Genomic DNA, 12,801 nt, shown 5'->3' with positions numbered 1-12,801 from the left:
GCCGAGTGGTTAAGTTCGCGCGCTCCGCTGCAGGCGGCCCAGTGTTTCGTCGGTTCGAATCCTGGGCGCGGACATGGCACTGCTCGTCAGACCACGCTGAGGCAGCGTCCCACATGCCACAACTAGAGGAACCCACAACGAAGAATACACAACTATGTACCGGGGGGGCTTTGGGGAGTAAAAGGAAAAAATAAAAATCTTTAAAAAAAAAAAAAAAAAAGGCTTGGAGGCTGTCCCTGGTGAAACGTGTGAACTGGAATGGATTACAGCCAACTTTGTTTCCTTTCCAGCTTGCAGTTGCTACTGACCGCATCTGCAGGACTGTGGAATTAGAAATAATCTCCCTCGACTTGGCGGCTCTTGGTAAAACAATCTAATGCTGTCCAAATTATCCCAGGGAAATAAAAGCCTTTTCAGTAGCATAGTAGGGTTAGGCTTATGTCATATGTATTGTTTATATTGGTTTGTTTAGTGTTTGTGGGTAACTTTTTTTTTTTTTTTTTTTTGCAAAGCTGCTCGGTTAGCTATGAAATGGTTCAGACCCAGAGAAAAGTAGAGAGCCGTGTAAGCAGAGCACGCCTTTCCTTGACTCTCTGTCGAGAGCTTTTGTGATTCCAGCCGCTCTCTGCCTCAGACACGGTGCCCTCTGCGTGTGCAGTCATCTAAACAGTGCGGGGTCTGGGACCGTGGAGAATCCAAGGCAGTATAGTCATGCTTTGCTTAACAGTGGGGATAAGCTCTGAGGAGTAGGTCATGGTCAGGCAATCTGGAGACTGTGCAAACACCACCGAGTTCCTCAACCTGGATGGCAGAGCCTCCTACACACCTAGGCCATGTGGGACTAATCTGATGGGAGCCCCGTTGTTGACTGAAACGTCCCGATGTAGGGCACGACTGTACTTCCCAACTCCAAGGGCACGGAAGTGTAGCCTGTGGGGCTTTTGAGAAGAACAGAGACGCTCAAGGCCTACTCTGGACCCACTGACGCAGAATCTACTGGGATAGTTCCCGGCTTTAAAGACCAGACGTAGTCCTCCTCTGCAGACATCTCCTCGACGGTTTTTCACACTGGGTTTTCCCTCTTCTGAGAAAACAGGCCAAGAGATCGTGAGGATCCATAATTAGTGTTTTAATACGTTTGGCAGGACTCAGTGTTTTTCACGTTCTGTGATACTGGGATCTGCATCTCCGCTGTAATGTGTTAAACCTTCAAATCTCGTCCAAAAGCCGTGTCATTACCTAGAGAATCCTTCTGTGACTTGCAGGCGGATTGCCATCTTTCTGCTTCCGCCGCCTCACCTTTAAAATGGGGAGAATACCGGTAACCTACCTTTTGGATGTGAGGATTAAATGAGACAGTTGGTGCAAAGCAGTCGGCACAGGATCTGGCACAAAGTGAAGCCTTCAATAAATTATGATTACAGTAGTTGTGATTTCCCTCCAGTCGGAATATGGTTTAGTTGAAGTTAGTGGCTGTGTCACAGCTGTGTCTCAGGCTGGTGTCTGCCGCCCTGAGCTAAGCCATACAAATCCCTAGAATAACTTTTCAAAAGCCTGTTAGCCTCTTGAGGCTCCTACGCTTCTTTATTTTGTTTTGTTTTATTTTATTTTGTTTTTTTTTATTGCAGTAACAGTGGATTCTAACATTATATAGCTTTCAGATGTACGTTGTAATATATTTCGAATTCTGTGTAGATTACATCGTGTTCACCCCCCGAAAACTATAGTCCGTCACCTCACATGGGAGCCTCATCACCCCTTTTGCTCTCTCCCCTCCCCCCTCCCCCTATGGTAACCACCAGTCCAATCTCCTTTGCTCTGTGTGTGTTTGTCATTGTTTTTATCTTCTGCTTAGGAGTGAGCTCACACGGTGTTTGCCTTTCTCCCTCTGATTTATTTCACTTCACATAATACCCTCAAGGTCCATCCACGTTGTCACAAATGGCCGGATCTCATCATTTCTTAGGGCCGAGTAGCATTCCATTGTGTATACATACCACATCTTCTTTATCCGTTCTTCCCTTGATGGGCACCTAGGTTGCTTCCAAGTTCTGGCTGTTGTGAATAACGCTGCGGTGAACCTAGGGGTGCATGTGTCTTTCTGCATTGGTGTTTTCAAGTTCTTTGGATAAATACCCAGCAGTGGGCTAGCTGGATCATATATACGGTAGATGTGTTCCTCGTTTTCTGAGGATACCCCATACTGCTTTCCATAGTGGCGGCACCAGTCTGCCGTCGCACCAGCAGTGCGGGAGAGTTCCCTTCTCTCCACATCCTCTCTCCGACACTTGTCTCTTGTCTTGTTAATTAGAGCCATTCTGACCAGAGGAAGGTGACATCTCCTTGTAGTTGTGGTTTGCATTCCTCTGATCGCTAATGATGTTGAGCCCCTTTCCATATGCCTGTTGGCCATCCGTATACCTTCTTTGGAGAAATCACTGCTCAGATCTTTGGCCCGCCTTTTTAATTGGGTTGTTGATTTTTTTTTTTTTTTTTTTTTTTTGCTGTTGAGATGTATGAGTTCTTTCTGTATTTGGGATATTAACCCCTTGTCCGATATACGGTTTGCAAGTATCTTCTCCCAGTTGTTAGGTTGTGTTTTGGTTTTGTGGATGGTTTCCTTTGCGGTGCAGAAGATTTTTTTTACTTTGACGTAGTCCCATTTGTTCAGTTTGTGTTTTGTTTCCATTGCCCAGTCAGACGTGGTACTTGAAAGTAGGCTGCTAAGACTGATGTCAAAGAGGATACTGCCTATGTTTTCTTCTAGACGTTGCATGGTTTCGGGTGTGACATTGAAGTAAAAGCCGAGGGAGGAGGCTGCAGTTCCCCCCAGAGCGAGCGTAGCGGGGACCCTGCGTCCCTGTCAGCGCACCTTCCCGCACCGCGGAGGTCCGAAGCGTGTGGGCGGGGCCGCAGGAGTTCTCCCAGGAGGGTGTCCCCGTCGCTGTCCGCAGTCCACCGCCAGAGGGGGGGCGGGGCAACGGCCGGGCAGCGTCTGGGCGGCGGCGCGCGCGCCAGGAGAGGAGCGCGCGGCTGCTGGGCCGCCGTCCTGGGAGGCGTGGGAGGCGTCGGCGAGCCGCGCCTGCCTGCCCAGAGCCGAGCCCGGCGGAGTCCGGCCGCGCGGTGCTGCTCTCTCCCGGGCCGGGCTCGTCCGTTCCGCCGGCGTCCGTGGACGCCGCTCCGTGTCCCCGCTGGGCACAGCAGCCCGGGCCCTCCACAGCCACGGCCGCTAGCCTGAGGAGGCCGTCCTTCAGCTCCCGCTCTTCCTGCTCGCCGGACACGGACGACCAGGGCGCCCGCGAAGATGATTCCATCTGGGAGAGGTACCTGGGGGCGTGGGCCTGGGGGCTGGTGGGAGGCGAGCGTGTCCCTGAGAAATAGGATTGTGCGCCGAGAGGTGCCCGTCAGGTGGCGGGACAGCTGTGCGGCGCGGGGAGCGAGGGGCTCTCTTCGTGCGCTTCAGGCGTTCGTGGAACGGGCGGTGTGTGCCGGGCACGGGGCCAGCCTGGGCATGCGGTGCCCGGGAGTCGGGCGCTGAAGCGCCACCCGTGGTCTGGGCTTCTTGGAAGGACAGACGCGAAGTCGATAAGGACACTGGTCTCGATGCGTTCTGAGGAGTGCAGGTCTCCCTCTTTTCGAGGCTACGTTCCGTTGGGGTTTTCATGAAGCCTGTTGTGGCCCTGAAGCTCAGGCCGGTTCAGGGGAAGTGGCCTGTCGAGGGCCACATCATATTTGTGTGCAGAGCCAGTGCTTTCCAAAGCCCTTGAGTGTGCAGAAGTCTACCTGTCAGGGGTGCAGTGGGGGCTGTCCGGGCAGCATTGTGAGCACAGGTCTGTGCCCCACACTTGAAAGTATGGAAAAGAAAGCGGGAGGCTGGAGGGTGCTCCGTTCGTTCCCTCCTTCCACAGAGAGCCTGGAGAGTTGACTTTGGGACAAGTCCTTCCTTTCCTCTGGTCGGTGCGTGTTCAGTGGTCTGGACACTTGGTGAGCAAGGCTGACAGGCTGTTTGACGTACTGGGCCTCACAGCCTGGTTGGAAAGGACAGAGAGGCAGCAACCAATTACCTAGGAGGTACGTAAAAGCAATTTTGTGTTGAGTGTTGAGAAATACGGCATTTCCTGTTAGATTTTGTGACTTAGGCGGTGATGTTGAAGCTGAGAGCAGATGCCGAAAAGAAAAGGAGGACTTGTGCGGGAGAGTGTTGGGACAGGGCAAGGGAGGAGTATGGCCTGTCAGAGGAGCTGAAAGAATGCCCTGGAGACTGGGGCCGCCGCGTAGGGACTGTAGGGTGGGGAAAACAAAACTTTTCGATTGAGGCTGGCGCTTTCTATAGGGTTTTGGAGACTAAGCGTGGTGATTCAGAACGTGGACTCTGGAGCCACACTCTGTCAAATGGGTCCTGGCTCTGCCACCTACGGGCTGTGTGAACTTGGGCAAGTTACTGGACCATTGTGTGTGTCAGTTTCCTGATCTGTAAAACGGGGTTGATTATCATACACACTCCATAGGTGAGTGTAGAGGTGAGAGGATATTTCATATCCCTAAAGTACTTAGAGCAGCGTCTGGCCTTTAGTAGGCGTTAGTAGTGGTTGATTGAGTAAATGGATAAAAGCATACATAAGCATTAAAGGCTTGGAGGCTGGGGCTGGCCCCGTGGCCGAGTGGTTAAGTTCGCGCGCTCCGCTGCAGGCGGCCCAGTGTTTCGTCGGTTCGAATCCTGGGCGCGGACATGGCACTGCTCGTCAGACCACGCTGAGGCAGCGTCCCACATGCCACAACTAGAGGAACCCACAACGAAGAATACACAACTATGTACCGGGGGGGCTTTGGGGAGTAAAAGGAAAAAATAAAAATCTTTAAAAAAAAAAAAAAAAAAGGCTTGGAGGCTGTCCCTGGTGAAACGTGTGAACTGGAATGGATTACAGCCAACTTTGTTTCCTTTCCAGCTTGCAGTTGCTACTGACCGCATCTGCAGGACTGTGGAATTAGAAATAATCTCCCTCGACTTGGCGGCTCTTGGTAAAACAATCTAATGCTGTCCAAATTATCCCAGGGAAATAAAAGCCTTTTCAGTAGCATAGTAGGGTTAGGCTTATGTCATATGTATTGTTTATATTGGTTTGTTTAGTGTTTGTGGGTAACTTTTTTTTTTTTTTTTTTTTTTGCAAAGCTGCTCGGTTAAAAAAGGCAGATTAGCTATGAAATGGTTCAGACCCAGAGAAAAGTAGAGAGCCGTGTAAGCAGAGCACGCCTTTCCTTGACTCTCTGTCGAGAGCTTTTGTGATTCCAGCTGCTCTCTGCCTCAGACACGGTGCCCTCTGCGTGTGCAGTCATCTAAACAGTGCGGGGTCTGGGACCGTGGAGAAGCCAAGGCAGTATAGTCATGCTTTGCTTAACAGTGGGGATAAGCTCTGAGGAGTAGGTCATGGTCAGGCAATCTGGAGACTGTGCAAACACCACCGAGTTCCTCAACCTGGATGGCAGAGCCTCCTACACACCTAGGCCATGTGGGACTAATCTGATGGGAGCCCCGTTGTTGACTGAAACGTCCCGATGTAGGGCACGACTGTACTTCCCAACTCCAAGGGCACGGAAGTGTAGCCTGTGGGGCTTTTGAGAAGAACAGAGACGCTCAAGGCCTACTCTGGACCCACTGACGCAGAATCTACTGGGATAGTTCCCGGCTTTAAAGACCAGACGTAGTCCTCCTCTGCAGACATCTCCTCGACGGTTTTTCACACTGGGTTTTCCCTCATCTGAGAAAACAGGCCAAGAGATCGTGAGGATCCATAATTAGTGTTTTAATACGTTTGGCAGGACTCAGTGTTTTTCACGTTCTGTGATACTGGGATCTGCATCTCCGCTGTAATGTGTTAAACCTTCAAATCTCGTCCAAAAGCCGTGTCATTACCTAGAGAATCCTTCTGTGACTTGCAGGCGGATTGCCATCTGTCTGCTTCCGCCGCCTCACCTTTAAAATGGGGAGAATACCGGTAACCTACCTTTTGGATGTGAGGATTAAATGAGACAGTTGGTGCAAAGCAGTCGGCACAGGATCTGGCACAAAGTGAAGCCTTCAATAAATTATGATTACAGTAGTTGTGATTTCCCTCCAGTCGGAATATGGTTTAGTTGAAGTTAGTGGCTGTGTCACAGCTGTGTCTCAGGCTGGTGTCTGCCGCCCTGAGCTAAGCCATACAAATCCCTAGAATAACTTTTCAAAAGCCTGTTAGCCTCTTGAGGCTCCTACGCTTCTTTATTTTGTTTTGTTTTATTTTATTTTGTTTTTTTTTTTATTGCAGTAACAGTGGATTCTAACATTATATAGCTTTCAGATGTACGTTGTAATATATTTCGAATTCTGTGTAGATTACATCGTGTTCACCCCCCGAAAACTATAGTCCGTCACCTCACATGGGAGCCTCATCACCCCTTTTGCTCTCTCCCCTCCCCCCTCCCCCTATGGTAACCACCAGTCCAATCTCCTTTGCTCTGTGTGTGTTTGTCATTGTTTTTATCTTCTGCTTAGGAGTGAGCTCACACGGTGTTTGCCTTTCTCCCTCTGATTTATTTCACTTCACATAATACCCTCAAGGTCCATCCACGTTGTCACAAATGGCCGGATCTCATCATTTCTTAGGGCCGAGTAGCATTCCATTGTGTATACATACCACATCTTCTTTATCCGTTCTTCCCTTGATGGGCACCTAGGTTGCTTCCAAGTTCTGGCTGTTGTGAATAACGCTGCGGTGAACCTAGGGGTGCATGTGTCTTTCTGCATTGGTGTTTTCAAGTTCTTTGGATAAATACCCAGCAGTGGGCTAGCTGGATCATATATACGGTAGATGTGTTCCTCGTTTTCTGAGGATACCCCATACTGCTTTCCATAGTGGCGGCACCAGTCTGCCGTCGCACCAGCAGTGCGGGAGAGTTCCCTTCTCTCCACATCCTCTCTCCGACACTTGTCTCTTGTCTTGTTAATTAGAGCCATTCTGACCAGAGGAAGGTGACATCTCCTTGTAGTTGTGGTTTGCATTCCTCTGATCGCTAATGATGTTGAGCCCCTTTCCATATGCCTGTTGGCCATCCGTATACCTTCTTTGGAGAAATCACTGCTCAGATCTTTGGCCCGCCTTTTTAATTGGGTTGTTGATTTTTTTTTTTTTTTTTTTTTTTTGCTGTTGAGATGTATGAGTTCTTTCTGTATTTGGGATATTAACCCCTTATCCGATATACGGTTTGCAAGTATCTTCTCCCAGTTGTTAGGTTGTGTTTTGGTTTTGTGGATGGTTTCCTTTGCGGTGCAGAAGATTTTTTTTACTTTGACGTAGTCCCATTTGTTCAGTTTGTGTTTTGTTTCCATTGCCCAGTCAGACGTGGTACTTGAAAGTAGGCTGCTAAGACTGATGTCAAAGAGGATACTGCCTATGTTTTCTTCTAGACGTTGCATGGTTTCGGGTGTGACATTGAAGTAAAAGCCGAGGGAGGAGGCTGCAGTTCCCCCCAGAGCGAGCGTAGCGGGGACCCTGCGTCCCTGTCAGCGCACCTTCCCGCACCGCGAAGGTCCGAAGCGTGTGGGCGGGGCCGCAGGAGTTCTCCCAGGAGGGTGTCCCCGTCGCTGTCCGGAGTCCACCGCCAGAGGGGGGGCGGGGCAACGGCCGGGCAGCGTCTGGGCGGCGGCGCGCGCGCCAGGAGAGGAGCGCGCGGCTGCTGGGCCGCCGTCCTGGGAGGCGTGGGAGGCGTCGGCGAGCCGCGCCTGCCTGCCCAGAGCCGAGCCCGGCGGAGTCCGGCCGCGCGGTGCTGCTCTCTCCCGGGCCGGGCTCGTCCGTTCCGCCGGCGTCCGTGGACGCCGCTCCGTGTCCCCGCTGGGCACAGCAGCCCGGGCCCTCCACAGCCACGGCCGCTAGCCTGAGGAGGCCGTCCTTCAGCTCCCGCTCTTCCTGCTCGCCGGACACGGACGACCAGGGCGCCCGCGAAGATGATTCCATCTGGGAGAGGTACCTGGGGGCGTGGGCCTGGGGGCTGGTGGGAGGCGAGCGTGTCCCTGAGAAATAGGATTGTGCGCCGAGAGGTGCCCGTCAGGTGGCGGGACAGCTGTGCGGCGCGGGGAGCGAGGGGGTCTCTTCGTGCGCTTCAGGCGTTCGTGGAACGGGCGGTGTGTGCCGGGCACGGGGCCAGCCTGGGCATGCGGTGCCCGGGAGTCGGGCGCTGAAGCGCCACCCGTGGTCTGGGCTTCTTGGAAGGACAGACGCGAAGTCGATAAGGACACTGGTCTCGATGCGTTCTGAGGAGTGCAGGTCTCCCTCTTTTCGAGGCTACGTTCCGTTGGGGTTTTCATGAAGCCTGTTGTGGCCCTGAAGCTCAGGCCGGTTCAGGGGAAGTGGCCTGTCGAGGGCCACATCATATTTGTGTGCAGAGCCAGTGCTTTCCAAAGCCCTTGAGTGTGCAGAAGTCTACCTGTCAGGGGTGCAGTGGGGGCTGTCCGGGCAGCATTGTGAGCACAGGTCTGTGCCCCACACTTGAAAGTATGGAAAAGAAAGCGGGAGGCTGGAGGGTGCTCCGTTCGTTCCCTCCTTCCACAGAGAGCCTGGAGAGTTGACTTTGGGACAAGTCCTTCCTTTCCTCTGGTCGGTGCGTGTTCAGTGGTCTGGACACTTGGTGAGCAAGGCTGACAGGCTGTTTGACGTACTGGGCCTCACAGCCTGGTTGGAAAGGACAGAGAGGCAGCAACCAATTACCTAGGAGGTACGTAAAAGCAATTTTGTGTTGAGTGTTGAGAAATACGGCATTTCCTGTTAGATTTTGTGACTTAGGCGGTGATGTTGAAGCTGAGAGCAGATGCCGAAAAGAAAAGGAGGACTTGTGCGGGAGAGTGTTGGGACAGGGCAAGGGAGGAGTATGGCCTGTCAGAGGAGCTGAAAGAATGCCCTGGAGACTGGGGCCGCCGCGTAGGGACTGTAGGGTGGGGAAAACAAAACTTTTCGATTGAGGCTGGCGCTTTCTATAGGGTTTTGGAGACTAAGCGTGGTGATTCAGAACGTGGACTCTGGAGCCACACTCTGTCAAATGGGTCCTGGCTCTGCCACCTACGGGCTGTGTGAACTTGGGCAAGTTACTGGACCATTGTGTGTGTCAGTTTCCTGATCTGTAAAACGGGGTTGATTATCATACACACTCCATAGGTGAGTGTAGAGGTGAGAGGATATTTCATATCCCTAAAGTACTTAGAGCAGCGTCTGGCCTTTAGTAGGCGTTAGTAGTGGTTGATTGAGTAAATGGATAAAAGCATACATAAGCATTAAAGGCTTGGAGGCTGGGGCTGGCCCCGTGGCCGAGTGGTTAAGTTCGCGCGCTCCGCTGCAGGCGGCCCAGTGTTTCGTCGGTTCGAATCCTGGGCGCGGACATGGCACTGCTCGTCAGACCACGCTGAGGCAGCGTCCCACATGCCACAACTAGAGGAACCCACAACGAAGAATACACAACTATGTACCGGGGGGGCTTTGGGGAGTAAAAGGAAAAAATAAAAATCTTTAAAAAAAAAAAAAAAAAAGGCTTGGAGGCTGTCCCTGGTGAAACGTGTGAACTGGAATGGATTACAGCCAACTTTGTTTCCTTTCCAGCTTGCAGTTGCTACTGACCGCATCTGCAGGACTGTGGAATTAGAAATAATCTCCCTCGATTTGGCGGCTCTTGGTAAAACAATCTAATGCTGTCCAAATTATCCCAGGGAAATAAAAGCCTTTTCAGTAGCATAGTAGGGTTAGGCTTATGTCATATGTATTGTTTATATTGGTTTGTTTAGTGTTTGTGGGTAACTTTTTTTTTTTTTTTTTTTTTGCAAAGCTGCTCGGTTAAAAAAGGCAGATTAGCTATGAAATGGTTCAGACCCAGAGAAAAGTAGAGAGCCGTGTAAGCAGAGCACGCCTTTCCTTGACTCTCTGTCGAGAGCTTTTGTGATTCCAGCTGCTCTCTGCCTCAGACACGGTGCCCTCTGCGTGTGCAGTCATCTAAACAGTGCGGGGTCTGGGACCGTGGAGAAGCCAAGGCAGTATAGTCATGCTTTGCTTAACAGTGGGGATAAGCTCTGAGGAGTAGGTCATGGTCAGGCAATCTGGAGACTGTGCAAACACCACCGAGTTCCTCAACCTGGATGGCAGAGCCTCCTACACACCTAGGCCATGTGGGACTAATCTGATGGGAGCCCCGTTGTTGACTGAAACGTCCCGATGTAGGGCACGACTGTACTTCCCAACTCCAAGGGCACGGAAGTGTAGCCTGTGGGGCTTTTGAGAAGAACAGAGACGCTCAAGGCCTACTCTGGACCCACTGACGCAGAATCTACTGGGATAGTTCCCGGCTTTAAAGACCAGACGTAGTCCTCCTCTGCAGACATCTCCTCGACGGTTTTTCACACTGGGTTTTCCCTCATCTGAGAAAACAGGCCAAGAGATCGTGAGGATCCATAATTAGTGTTTTAATACGTTTGGCAGGACTCAGTGTTTTTCACGTTCTGTGATACTGGGATCTGCATCTCCGCTGTAATGTGTTAAACCTTCAAATCTCGTCCAAAAGCCGTGTCATTACCTAGAGAATCCTTCTGTGACTTGCAGGCGGATTGCCATCTTTCTGCTTCCGCCGCCTCACCTTTAAAATGGGGAGAATACCGGTAACCTACCTTTTGGATGTGAGGATTAAATGAGACAGTTGGTGCAAAGCAGTCGGCACAGGATCTGGCACAAAGTGAAGCCTTCAATAAATTATGATTACAGTAGTTGTGATTTCCCTCCAGTCGGAATATGGTTTAGTTGAAGTTAGTGGCTGTGTCACAGCTGTGTCTCAGGCTGGTGTCTGCCGCCCTGAGCTAAGCCATACAAATCCCTAGAATAACTTTTCAAAAGCCTGTTAGCCTCTTGAGGCTCCTACGCTTCTTTATTTTGTTTTGTTTTATTTTATTTTGTTTTTTTTTATTGCAGTAACAGTGGATTCTAACATTATATAGCTTTCAGATGTACGTTGTAATATATTTCGAATTCTGTGTAGATTACATCGTGTTCACCCCCCGAAAACTATAGTCCGTCACCTCACATGGGAGCCTCATCACCCCTTTTTGCTCTCTCCCCTCCCCCCTCCCCCTATGGTAACCACCAGTCCAATCTCCTTTGCTCTGTGTGTGTTTGTCATTGTTTTTATCTTCTGCTTAGGAGTGAGCTCACACGGTGTTTGCCTTTCTCCCTCTGATTTATTTCACTTCACATAATACCCTCAAGGTCCATCCACGTTGTCACAAATGGCCGGATCTCATCATTTCTTAGGGCCGAGTAGCATTCCATTGTGTATACATACCACATCTTCTTTATCCGTTCTTCCCTTGATGGGCACCTAGGTTGCTTCCAAGTTCTGGCTGTTGTGAATAACGCTGCGGTGAACCTAGGGGTGCATGTGTCTTTCTGCATTGGTGTTTTCAAGTTCTTTGGATAAATACCCAGCAGTGGGCTAGCTGGATCATATATACGGTAGATGTGTTCCTCGTTTTCTGAGGATACCCCATACTGCTTTCCATAGTGGCGGCACCAGTCTGCCGTCGCACCAGCAGTGCGGGAGAGTTCCCTTCTCTCCACATCCTCTCTCCGACACTTGTCTCTTGTCTTGTTAATTAGAGCCATTCTGACCAGAGGAAGGTGACATCTCCTTGTAGTTGTGGTTTGCATTCCTCTGATCGCTAATGATGTTGAGCCCCTTTCCATATGCCTGTTGGCCATCCGTATACCTTCTTTGGAGAAATCACTGCTCAGATCTTTGGCCCGCCTTTTTAATTGCGTTGTTGATTTTTTTTTTTTTTTTTTTTTTTGCTGTTGAGATGTATGAGTTCTTTCTGTATTTGGGATATTAACCCCTTGTCCGATATACGGTTTGCAAGTATCTTCTCCCAGTTGTTAGGTTGTGTTTTGGTTTTGTGGATGGTTTCCTTTGCGGTGCAGAAGATTTTTTTTACTTTGACGTAGTCCCATTTGTTCATTTTGTGTTTTGTTTCCATTGCCCAGTCAGACGTGGTACTTGAAAGTAGGCTGCTAAGACTGATGTCAAAGAGGATACTGCCTATGTTTTCTTCTAGACGTTGCATGGTTTCGGGTGTGACATTGAAGTAAAAGCCGAGGGAGGAGGCTGCAGTTCCCCCCAGAGCGAGCGTAGCGGGGACCCTGCGTCCCTGTCAGCGCACCTTCCCGCACCGCGAAGGTCCGAAGCGTGTGGGCGGGGCCGCAGGAGTTCTCCCAGGAGGGTGTCCCCGTCGCTGTCCGGAGTCCACCGCCAGAGGGGGGGCGGGGCAACGGCCGGGCAGCGTCTGGGCGGCGGCGCGCGCGCCAGGAGAGGAGCGCGCGGCTGCTGGGCCGCCGTCCTGGGAGGCGTGGGAGGCGTCGGCGAGCCGCGCCTGCCTGCCCAGAGCCGAGCCCGGCGGAGTCCGGCCGCGCGGTGCTGCTCTCTCCCGGGCCGGGCTCGTCCGTTCCGCCGGCGTCCGTGGACGCCGCTCCGTGTCCCCGCTGGGCACAGCAGCCCGGGCCCTCCACAGCCACGGCCGCTAGCCTGAGGAGGCCGTCCTTCAGCTCCCGCTCTTCCTGCTCGCCGGACACGGACGACCAGGGTGCCCGCGAAGATGATTCCATCTGGGAGAGGTACCTGGGGGCGTGGGCCTGGGGGCTGGTGGGAGGCGAGCGTGTCCCTGAGAAATAGGATTGTGCGCCGAGAGGTGCCCGTCAGGTGGCGGGACAGCTGTGCGGCGCGGGGAGCGAGGGGGTCTCTTCGTGC

This window comes from Equus caballus, chromosome 27 (assembly GCF_041296265.1).
Source record: "Equus caballus isolate H_3958 breed thoroughbred chromosome 27, TB-T2T, whole genome shotgun sequence".
Taxonomy (NCBI): Eukaryota; Metazoa; Chordata; class Mammalia; order Perissodactyla; family Equidae; genus Equus; species Equus caballus.
The sequence above is the reverse complement of the archived record's forward strand: the minus strand, read 5'-3'. Positions refer to the sequence as shown.